The 15,825-nt window shown below is 44.0% G+C and overlaps 2 long non-coding RNA genes across 2 annotated transcripts; one reads left to right on the top strand and one right to left on the bottom strand.

The window, feature by feature from the left end:
* The first annotated feature begins 602 nt into the window (after nucleotides 1-602).
* LOC148909530 (uncharacterized) lies at nucleotides 603-1,998 on the top strand. Its single transcript, XR_016120429.1, has 2 exons — nucleotides 603-1,045; nucleotides 1,538-1,998. It is a non-coding gene; the product is annotated as an uncharacterized LOC148909530 (long non-coding RNA).
* A 2,052-nt stretch (nucleotides 1,999-4,050) lies between these two features.
* LOC148909529 (uncharacterized) lies at nucleotides 4,051-5,608 on the bottom strand. Its single transcript, XR_016120428.1, has 2 exons — nucleotides 4,896-5,608; nucleotides 4,051-4,563 (listed from the first exon to the last, which is right to left on the bottom strand). It is a non-coding gene; the product is annotated as an uncharacterized LOC148909529 (long non-coding RNA).
* Nucleotides 5,609-15,825: the final 10,217 nt, after the last annotated feature.

The following is a 15,825-nucleotide window of genomic DNA, read 5'->3' as shown; positions in this document are numbered from 1 at the left end:
AACTTACCACAGCTTCTTCCGTTGGAATGGCCAAAAGTGGGTACCAGAAGCCATCCACGACATACCTCCGGTGATACTTTGGGATGAGATTTGCACCGTTCCTTTAGAAATCCTCAAAGAATTCGTAGAATTCCTCCGTGGAAAGTGTCAAGTGATATTCGCCGGAGATCCTTGCCAGCCTCCCCCAATAGCCGGAGAGATGCCCCACGAATGGCTAAAAGAAATGGTAGACCATGCGGAGGAAATTAACGCCGACTACCGCAGCAAGGATCAAATAAGAAACCTGAAAGCAGAATTAAGGGGCCTTAGTGATGCCGAGCAATGCAAAACACTGCGTAAACGCGTACGAGCGAAGTCCTACGAGGACTTCCTTTACGCATGGCATCCAAAGGATCTGGTGCTAAGCAGCAAACGCGCATCACAGTCTCGCATACAAAAGGATTTGCTAAATATACACCGAGAGCGCTTCCCTAGTCATTTGGTACCTGTTTGCTACAAACCCCACGACACCCGCATGCAAAAAAGAGACGTCTGGGTACCTGGTACTGACATCCAACTGCAGAACGCAGTAACGCATGATAAAGCCTGGGTACCCAGACAGAGCGGAAAAACCGGACGCATGCGCATTAGAGACTATTTTCATGAGCAATCCAATATGGCGGACGAGAGGCGGTAAAAATCTGTCTCTTGGAAAATTGCTCTGAAAACGGACAAAAACGCAGCAATGACACTCAAAACTTTAGAAAACAACTCATAATTCGTCAGAGCCCTTGATCTTGGTAGTTTTTTTGAAGCTTTTTGTCGACTTGACGCCAAAATAAGGAATTCTACGACTTGATTCAGAAGGACTTCGATCGCATCTCCTAGTGTTCGATGACAAGTGGAAAATCTTCAAATATAAGGACGGACATGGATATATAAGCTTCATACTTCGGCAAAAGAACAATACGTGAATGAACTTAAACATATCAAAAAGCATCCTAAAAATTTTGATACCATTTTTCAAACGAGGCATTTGAACTCACGACACGTGGGCCGAATAAACGTAAGTTTACCTACACTGCTTTGCCAAGCATTGCCATTGGAAAACTTGTTTTATTGCCCTTCAATAATATTAAATCACTGTATTTTGAGTTTGATGAGCGTGAAATGTTCTTTTATTAATGATAAACATCAATTTTCTTGGACCATTCGTCCTCATTTATCTTGAAGACATTAAAATTCCCGCCTTTTTTCAAGCCCTTTAATAGTCCTTTCGAGTACTCTATTTCAGTGTTCTTTTACCATTTGAAGCGTAAAAAAACAACAAAACCTGTTGTTATCTTGTCCATGAAAAGACCTGCAATGATTCACTTGTCCCTGCCCTCAGCGCCTATTAGTGTTTGACGAGATAAGCCCAACCAAAAGGGGTACAAACATGTTCTGGGCATCTGAGTGACGCCGATAAAAATAGTCACATCACGTCTATGGATTCGTATTGTCCACGAAATACGAGAAAGGTATGGGGAAAAGCATTAATATTTCTTTCTTATTATAGTTATGTAAAAAAACAGCAACATGTCTAGACAATGTGTTCCTGACCACCATTACATAAGAAAATAGAAGGACAGACACAAACTGAAGGGCTATACTTTTATTGAAGTTCTCAAGTAAGACAGCTTTTTCTTATTTACAGTAAAGCCATTTCTATAATATATTGACCTAAAGACTTTTAATCTCAAACAGTTTTTATAGAACCTGCAATGAACATTGTTATATAACTGAAAATAATTAATTTGGAAATTGATTAGCAAAATAAAGGAAACAAATCAGACACAGGAAAAGAGAGATAAAAAGAGATGCAGGAGAGGATAACGGAACTAGGAAGAGCACAACCACTCACTTCTAAGGGCAAATGTTCATTTGGCACATCAAGTAGGGGAGTTTCAACAAGAAAACAGCATGATGAAGCAAAAGCTCTCATGTAAAAATAAAATAAACAGGAAATAAAAACTTAAATCCCCCTTTTAGGCTTACCTTCAACAAATCAGAGAAATGCCTATGCAATCTGATAATATTCTCAGTATATTGATATAGAGGTAAGCTGTTCACCCAAAAAATTATATAGTTGAGTGATGTCTTGAACTTAGTAATGAAGGTCTATCCTTGTCATATTCCAGTAACTGTGATGTCAGGATAAATATCACTAGTACAGATAAATTATATTTGGAAAGCATTCCTATTTTTATATATCCAAAAATGCACCACTGAAACTATATGATTATTTTTGGCCATTAAAGAGCCCACCTTATGCAGAATCAATACTGAGAATATAGTGTTAAAGGCAATTTAAATTTTTACATGTTTATGCATATTCACATACATACATTTATTGACCTTACATACTGGTACACCAAATTGAAAAAATTGTCATGTTCAGAAACGGTCAAATTATCTAAGCTAAGACTGAAAGGTGTCCTGGGTAACCAATCAATGATGCTAATATTATGCATATTGAAGTTTGCAGCTCTTGAACACAGTCTAATTGAAGTTAGCAAATAAAGAATTTTGTTACTCTTTGTGTACATGTCTGTATATGCAAACATGCTCCAAATAACTAGGATATAGACTACCCAGAACACCCTTCAGTCTTAGCTTCACTCAACCTTTCCAACCTGACAATGGTTTTCCAATTGGCCTATTTCACTAGGATGTCACTGCTCTTTTATGTGGGTGATACAATCACCAAATCCAATAGAAAATTCAACAAAATTTGCTCCTAGCGAAACAGTTTAATCTAAAATGGCCTGGTTTTGAGATATGATATGTACTTAAAATATTCTGAGCGTTTGCTGGCTATTGTACTTCTCTTCGTGGATTGATACGGGTTTTAGAACAATTATTATTTTCAGTGAATTTGTGTTGATTTGACCCCCTCCGATGACCAAGATCCTTTGTGTTTAAACAATCCTCGACTTTCACATCCCCATAATGCCTTGTGTTTTTGGGGGGTAACCAATCAAAAAACTGTCCCAAATTGGAAGGTTTCTTAATTGAATTTATACTATACCTGCTTTTATCTGTACAATACTGATTATCAGTTTATTCATTTTTTCATTATTCAGTTTATTCAAGTCATTTTTGCATGTACAGATCATGAAGAGTTTTGGTCTTACAGAAAATGTATCAACTTATGAAAAAATGTTTAAAATTTGCCTTAAATGTATTTAAGCTTCTATCTTTTTCTGGTTTTTATTTCTTCATTTTGTCTTTGGATACCAAACAAGGTATTTTCAACATTGTCTGATCAGCCTTCAGCAAAATAAGAGGGTTTTTTACCCTCTGGTTATCCCCACAGGGTGCATTATGGGTAATGGCCTCGCGGGATTCAAAGCGGGATTAAAAGTACCAAAGCGTTGGCTCTCGTTTTGTTTAAGATAAGTTACCTTTCAAAACAAACTGCGCTTGTTCCAACCAGAAAAAGAATTTTCACCCTGCCTATAACTCGACAGTCGGCGTTATTTTCAATATAAACTGCTGTTTATTTTACGTAATTTTAATTAATACAAACGGCTTTAATGCAATTATGATTAATATTCAAACTTTCAATCTCGTGAGTGAACCTATTTTGCATAAAATGCAAAGCTTTTAATAGCTTGAGCCAAAAGAGAGAGAGAGAGAGAGAGAAACAAAAGAAAAAGTAACAACAAAGAATCACTAAGTAATCAGAGGTGAGGTGGAAGAATATGCCTCTCTCAAGTAAGATTAACCTTCGTTTATCTAGAAATTATTTTCAGCCTGTTCATCAATTGAAATTTGACTAAGTTGACGCTCAATAACAATAACATGGTAGACTAGGAATAAAGCAAAATATCCTATCCAGAGTAGCTCATGAACAATTTTTGTACCACTTTTGTCATAAGTCATATTACCGACTGTTTTGGTTTTGCTGTCCTCGGAGTGTTTGATTGTTTTAGAAGGGCACATATAAGTAAGCGAAGAACAAATTCAGAATTGAGCTCACTTCAACCAAAACTTCCAAGAAGAGCGATTTCACAACTGATTTTAAACTCGACCATTGCAAAACTTCCAATGTTTTACTTTACATCAATAAAACCGTTTACAATATGACAGTTTTTCCTAATAGTGTAGAGGTATTAAAAAATGAACACAAAGTTCCAGCCTCTTGACTTTAGCGCTGTTCACACTCGGTAGGCCAGCCAACGCTTTGGTACCCGGGTACTTAGCTTTGAACCCGCTGGTCTATTACCCATAATGCATTACCCCTTATTACCCCTATATAGTTATATACTACATACTTGGTTGGATCAGAATTTCTGCATATCGCTTTATCTATATCTATATATATACATACATATATTTACCCTTATTGAATTTTCTCAACTGAGCTTTCAGTTTCAATAAATCAAAAATGTTTGTGACAGCACCAATCTTTAGGGAGCTGTTCCGACGATTTCTTTAAGAGCTGACTTTGCATTATTATGACAATGGCCATCCTCTTTATGACACACAAGAAATAAAGAAGTTTGCAGTACGATGTGCTCCTGGGCTGTTTGGCCAAACCTAAGATAGCAAAGATAGTTTTTTAGTTTCAGCAGAACCCATATATATTTTATAATTTAGGTATTATTTTTTTGTAAATTAAGTTCATTCATTCACACAAAGGCACAAGGACTATTCTCTGTTGCCTTGCTGCAGAGTGCATCATTGACCCGCTTAGGGATATTTGGAACAGTGGAGATGGTACAGTAAAACTACCAAGGGAGAAAAAAATTCCAGGTAAAACGAATTTGTGTTTAAGTATTTAAATTACAAACTCAGATGAACACAAACAATTATGTATACTGTGATAAATTGTTTGATTTTACATGAATTTTAACAGCCATATTATTTACCTTACTTTGATGCTACTGTGGACCAAAGAAGTCTTCCACTTGGATATGATTGGGGAGAAGGAGAACCGACTCACAAAAAGCATGTGATTTAGCAGAGCGGAACCGAAGGCGACAACACACTAACCCTGACTTGTAGGCATTTCTTCCACGTCCTCTGCATGCCTGCTCGCACTCCTCGCAACTGCCCCATATGCCATCCTCGTCTGCTACTCAAAGTCCAGACCCTGTCTAGCACTTTTAATGCTGGATTATAAAGGTCGATGATGATGATGCCGAAAGCAACGTGTCGTCGAGTTCAAATGCCTCGTTTGAAAAATGGTTTCAAAATTTTTAGGATGCTATTTGATATGTTTAAGTTCATTCACTTATTGTTCTTTTGCCGAAGTATGAAGCTTATATATCCATGTCTGTCCTTATATTTTAAGAATTTCCACTTGTCATCGAACACTAGGAGATGCGATCGAAGTCCTTCTCAATCAAGACGTAAAATTCATTATTTTGGCGTCAAGTCGACAATAAGCTTCAAAACAACTACCAAGATCAAGGGATCCGGCGAATTATGAGTTGTTTTGAAAAGTTTTGAGTGTCATTGCTGCGTTTTTGTCCGTTTTCAGAGCAATTTTCCAAGAGACAGATTTTTCCCCCTTTCGTCCGCCATATTGGATTGCTCATGAAAATAGTCTCTAATGCGCATGCGTCCGGTTTTTCCGCTCTGTCGGGTACCCATAGAAAAGGTGGAAAAAATAACCTCCCATCCAGACTGGCGCTTAGGCTATTGTATGACAGTCCACAGCGCGCAGGGACTTACCATAAAGGAAACCTTATGGATCATAGACCAGCGGCTGTGTTGGAGTAATTTGATATACACCGCCGTAAGCCGCGTAGAATATGCCAAACAGTTAAAAAGAGCCTGGGGTCCGCAATTGCGCTACGATAAGACGCCAGAGGACGTAGCCAAAGAGAATATCGCCAAGAAACTCCTTCGCTACAAGCGGCACGACGAAGAAAAGAGTACGGATCCCCGCTATGCGGGGGTCAAATTCGACCTATGCGTGGACGACGTCTATAAGAAAGGGGCAAGGTGTGCCAAATGTAACATACCTCTACTATGGAGGTTTGACCCGAATGACGATCAACAGTTCTCCGTGGATCGCATAAATAACAAACGCGGGCATTGTAGAGGCAATGTAAGACTGACATGCCTAGAGTGTAATCGGGCGCGTGGTGCTGCGCTACTTTGAAGGGCAGCTAGCGCTACTCTGAGTCTTTGGGGACTATGAGCAGCTCTTCCATGACAAATCCACGACTTGGGCCATTTAGGTAATACAACACAGGTTGCCCTTCCTTGGTGACGGACTTCGAAATCTCATACGTTTCCAGAGACCAGTTAGGATCCGTGGCTCTCTTACTGCCACCTTCGAGTTCCCCCGGCTGATAGAGGTATCTGACCACTATGTCGCGGGGTAGCTTTTTTTCCTTCAGTCCGACCGCCCTTGAACTTCTGACGTAGGACTTGTGTTCCACGTGTTTCTCTTTTATGGCATCCTTGGGTTTTATTCCCGTAGCCCTGGCCGCCTCGTTGTTCAAAGCCGCGACGACCTGGGGGAGCCGCTGAGTCCATTCCCTGTTGCGCTTGGAGGGATCTTCCAGCTCTTTCCAATACTGGTACCCAAAGAGACGCTCGGCCAAGGTCTTATTGAATCTTTCGACGATGCTCTGACCCCTGTGGTACTCAGCTTCGGCTCTTCTAATTTTAGTTCTGTGGTCTTTCAGGGTCTTGGTAACCACGCCCATGAACTCTGTCCCCGCATCCACTTGCAGCAGCTTAGGCCATTTCAAAACGCGCTTATAAATCCTACCTAGGGCTTCTGCGACTTCCCCAGAATCCTTGCTGGTTATGGGTTCGGCGTCCTTGTATCTGCTTGCGATATCAACTACGGTCAAAGCGTATCTATAGGTCTTCTTTCTCACCTTATCGTGCGGTAAGAAAAGCAAATCCGCCTGATGAACTTCATTAGAGGTATTTACGGTAAAGCTGGGTCTGGGAATGTACTTGGGCACGGGAAGATAAACCTGCCAGAGGGTTTGTTTTCTTAGCCAGTTCTTAGCCGTTTCATCTGATACCCTGGCCGCGGTCGCGAGTTTCTTGATGGCCGACGCTCCTTTCCAATAGCCTTCAGGCCCATAGTAAATCCTCTTGAGTTTGTCCTCTACGCGACCCATTATATGAATTCCAAAACGAGATTGATCTTTCGCCCGTTAAAATGCGCCGTCTTTCCGTCCACTTTAATGGTGATGTTTATGCTTTCTACCAAATTAGACAAATCATAGCTTAAAGAAATGGGAGTGTATTCTACTGAGTCAAATGGATTACCTTGGGGCAGAAACTTGGACATAAGAGAAGACTTTTCTCCATTGTTGTAACTATGGACCAAGTCGCAATAGACTTCGTAAGAGGATGCGACTTTCCATTTCACGGGTATGGCTGTGTCGGTAATTGTTTTGCCCGAGGCACATAATAAAGATCCCAATGGGTCAGACTTTCCAAAAGTCATTGAATAATTTGACATATTATGTTTGAGGGTCATTTCGTGCGGCAATCCCGTGGTGAGAGTATAACCGCGCTTGGCGAGCTCCTTAGCAAGGGTGATTGGCGTGTAATGTCCATCGGGTAGCATTTCACCTTGATAACTGCCGGGCGCCTTAAGTACGTTGACAAAGCCATTAATTAAATTATACCAAGAATTGTACAAAGAGCAACTAACCAGCCGGACCCTTTCCGCGCGGATGGGAGGATTCAGATAAGTAGTAAAGTTATTCTTGTCGCTTTCCAAAAAGACGATCATATATTACAGGGGACAAGTCCCCTTCTAGTGATCTGAGCTGCGCTCAGAGCAGATACGCCAAGGCCACGCCTCCCGCCAGCCCTGCGACTCCAACAAAGACCAACTCATTGTCTTTTTGTTTCTTAGAAGGCTGGTAGTAATCCTCGAATTGAGGCCTTTTCAACCTAAAGTCGGGGTGCGCCTGTGCATAGAGCTTAAAGGCGTAGTCTGTGTTTTCGAAGTTCTTATCCGCCTGCATCTTGTCTTGGTAGTTCTTATCCAACCAATCCCTGTAAGCTTGTCTTTTTTCATTCCAAGCTGCAACGTCTCGCTGATATTTCTCCAGCGCTAAGTCATGTCTCTTCCTTTCGGCGGCCAATTCTCCGCTTTTGTCGCCTCTAACTAATCTATCCAAATATTGACCACCATAATTAGCTCCAGTGAATGCTAAAGCTGCAACAATTCCGCCTACGACCACGCTAGCCATTTATATATTACACCGTAGGTAGGTATTTTTCCTTCTGCAGGTAATTTCTTAGCATGATAGCCCCGCATACGGCAGCGGTCATCTTAGCAAAGTTACTCAGGTTTTTAGTTGGGTCCTCAGTAAGGTCCTCCTTTAGGACTTTCTTACCTACCCAGCCAATACCGGCGATGATGGAGGTTGTGATAGCAGCTTCTTGGACGGCGTCAATCAATTTGGTCGACATTATATTACGGGGTGAGAAAGAAATTCTAATCCATTTCTGGAATCCTACATTTCCTTACCGTGGGCTCCTCCCTGCGTATGACAGGAGGCGCCTTAAATTCCACCTTTTTCGATGCCCGCCATTGAAAGTAAAGGCTGCCTGCTGCTATAGCGACTCCTATCGCGCCGATGACGTACCCAGGATTCCAAAAGGATTCGCTTTCTTCCTCCGCCTTTTCCTCCTTTTTTGCCTTGTTCTTCTTGTTCATCTCCGCGAGCTTCTTTCCCGCGGCGACTCTGCCTGGAGATTTAGCCTTGGTAATCTTGGTATCTTCTACGGGTGGTTGTTCTTCGGTGCCACTCATCTTATATCTAAGGACTTGAAGGACTTGACAAGTAACTTGATGACGACTTGGCAATGACTTAACGGCGACTTGACTAAGTACTTAAGGCGACTTGAGAATGACTTGATTAAGTACTTGAGGTGACTTGACTAAGTACTTGATTAAGTACTTGAGGTGACTTAAGGACGACTTGACTAAGTACTTGAGGCGACTTGATCAGGTACCTCAGCAAGTGCCGCCTGGAAGACCTTTTCGACTTCTCTGTCCTTCTTGAAGTCCTTCCAAGATGTTCCGAAGGAACCTAGTACCTCCTTCAAGTCGACGTGCTGAGCTACGTGAAGTGCCGCAGAGGCGACTGCCATTAACTTACCGCACTTCAAAGACAACCAGCCGCAGGTTATCTTAAGTTCTTGAGCAATAACGTAGTCCTCGCTTATGTCCTTCCGCAGTTGCTCCACGTCGTCTATGGGCAGTGCAAGTCCAAGCAATTTAGTGGCAAGTCGGATAGCGGAGTCTGCTACGGCGTCCGTGGTCTTACTTGCAAGGGCAGCCTCATACCTCTTATGGAACTTCTTAACTTCCTCGTCGGACAACTTATTAACCTGCTCATGGGTAAGTTCCTTGCCTATCATTTCTTTACACTTCCCAGAAGACACAAGGATGTTAAGTTGTTCCTTGAGGTTACTTTCATCTAGCTGCGCGGGGACTTCTATCAACTGCTCAATGTCCATATACATTAGGAATCATAGATTCCAACCGTGTAGGGAAACCTCAAAGAGAAGATCATCTTGGAATGTTGGTGCGTTTTTAAATGCCGCATGTATTCGTGTAACTGTTCCTTGGATATCTCACCGCCGTAGTCGCTTAAGATGGTTTCCAGGTCACTCCGGCTCGGAGTATAAAATACGACCAGGGAGCCTATGTTTTCCCTAAAAGGCTTAGAGACGCTGGTAAGCTGCTGCGAGAGCAACCAAACGCTAATATTGTCGTGTCTGCCGCTAAAGGCGAGCTTCACTAATTCGGAGGTGCGTCTTTTTACGTCGTCCCCGCAGGCGATGTCATCCAGTATGAGCAAGGTTTGCGTATCTTTAGGGAATTGCTTATGCCAGAACTTAAGATGGCTGGATAACTCATTAGGATCCAAAATATCTACGAAGAAGTCGTCATCTTTCACTCCTATGCCCGTCCAGGTGCGGTTATTCACGTAGGTGGGGCATAATAGCACTATGTAGTCGAAGCGGTATCTAAAGGGTCCTAATAGCTGCTCCACGACGAACTGGGTCTTTCCGCAGCCGGTGGGTCCTACTATCAGAGCATTGCAGGGAATATGGTTCATTATATATACGATGGACCCAGTGGACGCAGTAAGAAGGATTGCCACCGACGCAAAAGATAAAAGAGACACCATAGAAATGCAAAGGGAGGAGATCGATCGGCTGAAAGAGCGCGTGCAGGAATTGTACGATGAAATGTGCGGTCTGAAGCGTGCAGAACGGTTTGGCGCCCTTTTGACGATGGCCGGTTGGGCAAAAGAAAGCGTGCAGGACTTTATTAAGTATCCCTTATAAGGCTTAAATAACACTTAGTTATAATGAAGTGCAAGCAATGTGAAAGGGAGTTCAGCAGCAAGCAAAGATTGCAATATCACGTCGAAAGACGGGTATGCAGTAAGGAAGTAAGCAACGTTACCGTTTGCGAAGACTGTGATAAGCAGTTTAGCAGCGCGCAGGCGTTGGAGTACCATCGTAGCAGAAGGGTTTGTTTAAAGAATGTATGCGTGCGCTGCGACGAGGACGTTACCGACGCCTGGCACCGACATAGATGCCTTGGTAATTACGATCTGCTGGGCGTAGCATGTGAGGAGCACGGTGACGTTGCCGCCCGATGTTGTCCGCAGGAAACCACGAAAGAGTTAACGCGAAGGAAGAAAGAAATAGACGAAACGTTTGCGGAGTTTGACCTCGTAGAAGGTGTAAGGTGGGAAGATAGGGAATATTGGGAGGCAACTTGTGAGCGCTGCGGCTGTCAAAGGAGTGGTCAACATATTTGGCAGTGTTTGTATGAGGGTCAAGGTGGTTTTAAAGAGTACTTAGATCGCTTTGATGCTTGGCATGCCAGTAACGAGGCGGCAAGGAAAGCCCGTAGAAGTTAGAAAGGGAACTAAAATAGTAAGATAGGGTTTGTGCAAAGAGTCTCAAATCCCATTCTTATTTTTCTTGTTGTTTGTTAAGTATCATCAACAAAACAACAATAAAAATAAGGACCCCTTTTAAAGGTATATGCTAGCCTACGCAGCAGCCTTCTTAGGAGGATTCCTAATCGCCCTTTCAATATATGGACTGTATTACGTGCGAACTACCTGCCGACTGCATTGCCCCTCCTAAACCGCCGCGTAAAAAATACACCTGCCTTCATTGCGGCAGTGCATTTTTCGAAGGATCCTTCGTTGGTCATTGGTGCTCCGCGGATCCTAAAGCGCAGCGGGCGCTTAACTACAAAGAGGAGATGGAGTGACTCTTCTTTCAATGTCAAACTTCCATCGGCCATTTACCTTACCATAGCTGCGTAAGTGGGTGAATTCCTCGCCCTGAATTACGTACCGCACGCAATCCGGCGCCCAAAGGGAATATTCCTTGCCTTCTAAGTCTTTGAGGACTAACCGTAAACGGTCGATGTCTTCGAAGACGACGTAATTTTTTATTTCGTATGCTTTACCGCAAATCAGGTCGCGCCAGTGTATTTGGTTGACGATCATTATATCTATGAAATATTCTAAGGTGCGTCTTTAGCGTCTCGGGGCTTTTAAAGCGTTTTATACACCATTTACAAGGAATGCGGATGCCGTCCACGTAGTTATCTATGGCACGACAGACAACGTCGTAATCGTCGGACACCATGGTTCGGAAATTATTCATGTCGTACTGCGAAATTAAGTTAGACTGGTCTGCGGACAGGACGCCGTTTCCCTTGGGGGTCTTTAATTCTATGCAAAAGCCATTAAACTCCTTATGGGCGTTGGAGATTAGTAGATCTGGCTGACCGCGTTTGTAACCTTTCTTCCAACATGTTATGCGCTTGCTGGCGGAGTCCTGTAGTTCGCCTAAGCCGGGGGTTAGGATGACGTGGGGGTGAAACCGGCGTATGTAATCGACGACTTTGAAATGCAGGTCAGATTCATTCTCTATTTTGAAGACTTTCTTATTCGGGGTGTCAAACCGCCTTTCTATTTCATACTTACCTGTCTTTCTCAACGCAGGCAGGACATCTTCCAAGACCCAATCCTGGAATGTCTCCGCCGTTGGCATCTTAGAGCTAAATATTAGTTGATACAACCCAGATTCGGTTACGTACAGGGAATTAGGCTGTGAATACGAGGGGAGGCGATTCACCTCCACTCTAAGTTCGCTAAGCTTTACCTTATATTTTTCACGAACATGCACCTTAATTGCATCTTTTGGGCGTTCGTAACCCAACGCAGCCGCCACTTCCTTTGCTTTGAAGTATAGTTTATCGCCTTGCACTATGCATTGCAGTTTGGTTTCGTTGTTTTCGAATACGCGAAGCATTATATACCAACGATAATTTTTTATCAAAAGGATGAGTGAGCGCAGCGAACGAATCAATAGGCAACGCTCTTTAGCTGATTCATTTCTACGCTTAGCTGCGCGTCAGACACGACGAAGACGTAGCAGTTTATTTTGTCGCCGTCGCCCGCGGAGGCATTCTTGGTGCGCTTGATCTCCAATGTTATGCCATCCTGCGTATTTACTAGACGGAGGCCTTGACCATGTAGGTCTTCGTCGTTAATGGTGCGCATATCAATCCACAGCGTGTACTTATCCTTAAAGAATTCCTCAGGGCTAATTTGGTCGCCAAACTTACGCTTTGCCTCCCTGTAAACGTCTGCGGGCTTTATTCCCTGGGAGTAAACCTTGTTTGGAACGCCGTTAATATTCACGCCGACGTTAGTAATGTTAGGGTTGTGAAAGGCTTCGGAGTCGCGCTTACCGGCCTCGTAGGGTTTAGCAAACACCAGCATTAACCCCGTGAGACTTCTTCGCGGGAGGTTAATGCTTTGATTGATAACCTCATCCGTCTTATCCAAGAAGCTAAATGTCTTATACATCACTACGTGGTCGTAAAGGAATGCCTTTCCGGAGCTGTATTCCATGCCAGCGCTACGGGCCAGCTCTTCGCTGTACACGGTCTCATACTGCAGCTCTAAGTTGGTGATAGAATAGGGATCCACGGCTCCACTAATTGCGCTGTCCATGCCTCCTATGACGTTCGTAGTGTCCGCCAAGGTTACTTCAAACTGTAACTCGGATAACTGTCTGGGGTAGTACACGCCATGATTCGTAATCACTTCAAAGTCCAAAGGGATAACGTACTTACTACCATAGGCGGTCTTTACCCTTGTTGCGTCTGCTACTGCGGTTGCTCCGCTGGAGTCCGTAGGCGCAGGGTTAGTATCGCTGCGAAGCTTACGAAGAATAACGCTTCCAATTCCCTGCTCTATCTTTTGTGCACGGTCAAAGGCTGTTAGCCACAGATCCTTATACGTGGTGTACAGGTCGTACCTATTCAAATCCAAGAGGGATTCCCCTGCGAACTTGATTCTCATCTTAGAAACGAGGTTCCTACCCACGTTATTGACGGTATAGCGCTTGTCCTTGGTGCTTGGTTGTATTGCTAGGTCAAATTACCTCACAGCCAAGGTACCAGGAACCAATACTAGGTTATCCGTTAGGCGGGGCACGCCTACATACAGCGTTTCTCCTGGCTTTGCGCTGCTGGGCGTGAATGTGACCCGGTGAAAGGTGCGTTCTGCCTTTAATCCGCCAACCTGCTTAGGTAATACGTTGGGATTTAACTTTGAGCTTATCATATATAATGGAAGTAGAAGGAACGGATTTTGATCCCCTTACCGAAGAAGGTCAAGTCGACATTAACGATGAAGAATATGAAACCCTGCTGCCGGAAGCGGATAAGCCGGGCTTCTTCGAAAAGCTACGTCGCAAGTATGGTCCAAGGGCCCGCGGCGCCTTACGTAGCCTTACGGACAGGTTCAAAAGGGAAAACCCCGGTAAATCCCCCCCACCTTACATGCGAATGGACGACTTGGGATTAGTTCCTGAAGCTCCTAGCGACGAGTGGTTGCGAAAAGTACAGATGGAAATGGACGAATCCATGGAAGAACCGCCGGATGACTTTGAAAGGCTTCAGGAGCTACTACCCGAGTGGATGCCAGAAAAAGCGCAGCTAATGTTCGAAGAAGACGAATACGGTAGGGAACTAATCATGGGTAGACTTGCTAGAAGCGGCGCCAAGGTTTACGTCATCCGCGACAGAAAAGGAAGGTTCTTTGCCGACCCCCGAATTCCTCCAACTTTAATGGCAGCTATCGGCGAAACGGTACCCGAAAAGCTGTTTACCGACGTACGTAAGAGGTATCCTAAAGCCAGTAAAACCCTTTTAGAATTCCAAAAGGGTCCTAAGGGGCAAATTCAAATACGTTACGTAGGCAGGGAAAAGTGGTACGACTTTTATCAAAGCAAAAAGTCTGACGCACTTAACAATGCCTTACCGAAGGAAATAACGACAGCACTGGGTAGACCTGACTTATCCGTGCTGTCCAGGTTAACTAGTAAGGAAACTATGAGGCTACAGGAGGAATTCCTTAAAGGCATTAAGACCCCCAGGGCTACCAGTCAAATGCATGCCATCGCCGGAATTTTGGACAGGGATCAAGGAAAGCTCGCAAAAATACGAGCTACCAAGGAAACCGTAGAGGAAAAGCTAACGAGTACGCCGTCGGGCAGCAGCGCCGCACTGCAGCTGCAGCAGTCTTTAGAATCCCTCAACGTGGAAGAAAATGCGCAGCAAAGACTCATAAACGAACATAGGGAACGACTTGACGAACTTACGGAGCAATTAGATGAAAAAACAGCCGAATTGCAGCAGCAGGCGGAATATATCGAAGATCTAAAACGAGATATGGATAATAAGGATGAGGCATACATAAGAGCAATACAGCAATTACAAGAAACTAACGAAGCGCAAGACGAAGACACTCAGCACCGCATTAGCATGTTGCTGAGTGAAAGGGATGCTGCTAGAAATGACTTTGACCGCGCAGTCATGGACGTTGGAGATAGGAACGCCGAACTTAGACGCGTGGGTGCACAGCTGGAAGCCTCGGTAATGCAAGAGCGGCGGTTAAACACGGAAATCATTGTTAAGGAGGAGCAATTAAGACAAAGAGAGCAAGCCATAGAGGACCTGGAGTATGAAATAGATCGACAGCGAGCAATAATCGACGATCAAACTCGCGCTGATGGGGAAAGAGAAGCAGCTCGGGCGCAAGTAGGGTCCCTAGAGGAAAGGATTGCGGAGTTGCAGGCGCAAAGGGACAACCTGGAAACAGAGTTGGGACTTACCACCAAGGAAAAAATAAAAAGGGCCCTCTTGAAGTATGGTGTGCCGCTGGCATTTTCGGTTGCTATTAGCGTCGCAGTAAGCGTGATCATATCCGCGCTTAAGGCTACGGGCGCAGGCGTAAAAAAACTAGGTTTTGGTTTGACGGACTTGGGAAAAAAGATGGCAGCCGGCTTACCTGGGCTGCTGGGTTCGGTTGTTTCCTTGGCACTTAAGGCCGGCGGCGAACTGTTGAAGTTCGTGGGGAATAACATTTGGATCCTCGTAGTAGCTATTGGGGTGGTATTCCTGAAGAAGATGAAGGTTTAAGCTTATTCGAGCGCATTACTTTCCCCACTTCCTCCTTAGGCGTCCTTGTTTGCGAACGGGGGGCGAATATGGTATTCGCACCACCCTGGTAGCGCGGTAGTAAAGGCAGCACGCTAATGGTGCTAATGGACTTATGATTCCAAATTTCATCTTTAGGAACATCCACGGCAGAATGAATAGTGTTTATTCCAACAAAGCCAATGTACTTTTGCCCTGCAATCGTGCGGGCGTCGCTTGGGCGCACTTGCAACTTTACGCGTTGGCAATTGACTATCATGTGAAAAGTTACCGACGTTAAGTTCTCTAGGCTCCTTGGCGTAGGCTCA

Source organism: Actinia tenebrosa, unplaced genomic scaffold, assembly GCF_029948245.1.
Source record: "Actinia tenebrosa isolate PJP-AT-01 unplaced genomic scaffold, QUT_ActTen_1.0 PGA_scaffold2__45_contigs__length_23673736, whole genome shotgun sequence".
Taxonomy (NCBI): Eukaryota; Metazoa; Cnidaria; class Anthozoa; order Actiniaria; family Actiniidae; genus Actinia; species Actinia tenebrosa.
Note: the sequence above shows the minus strand (reverse complement) of the source record. Positions and strands in the feature narration are given on the sequence as shown.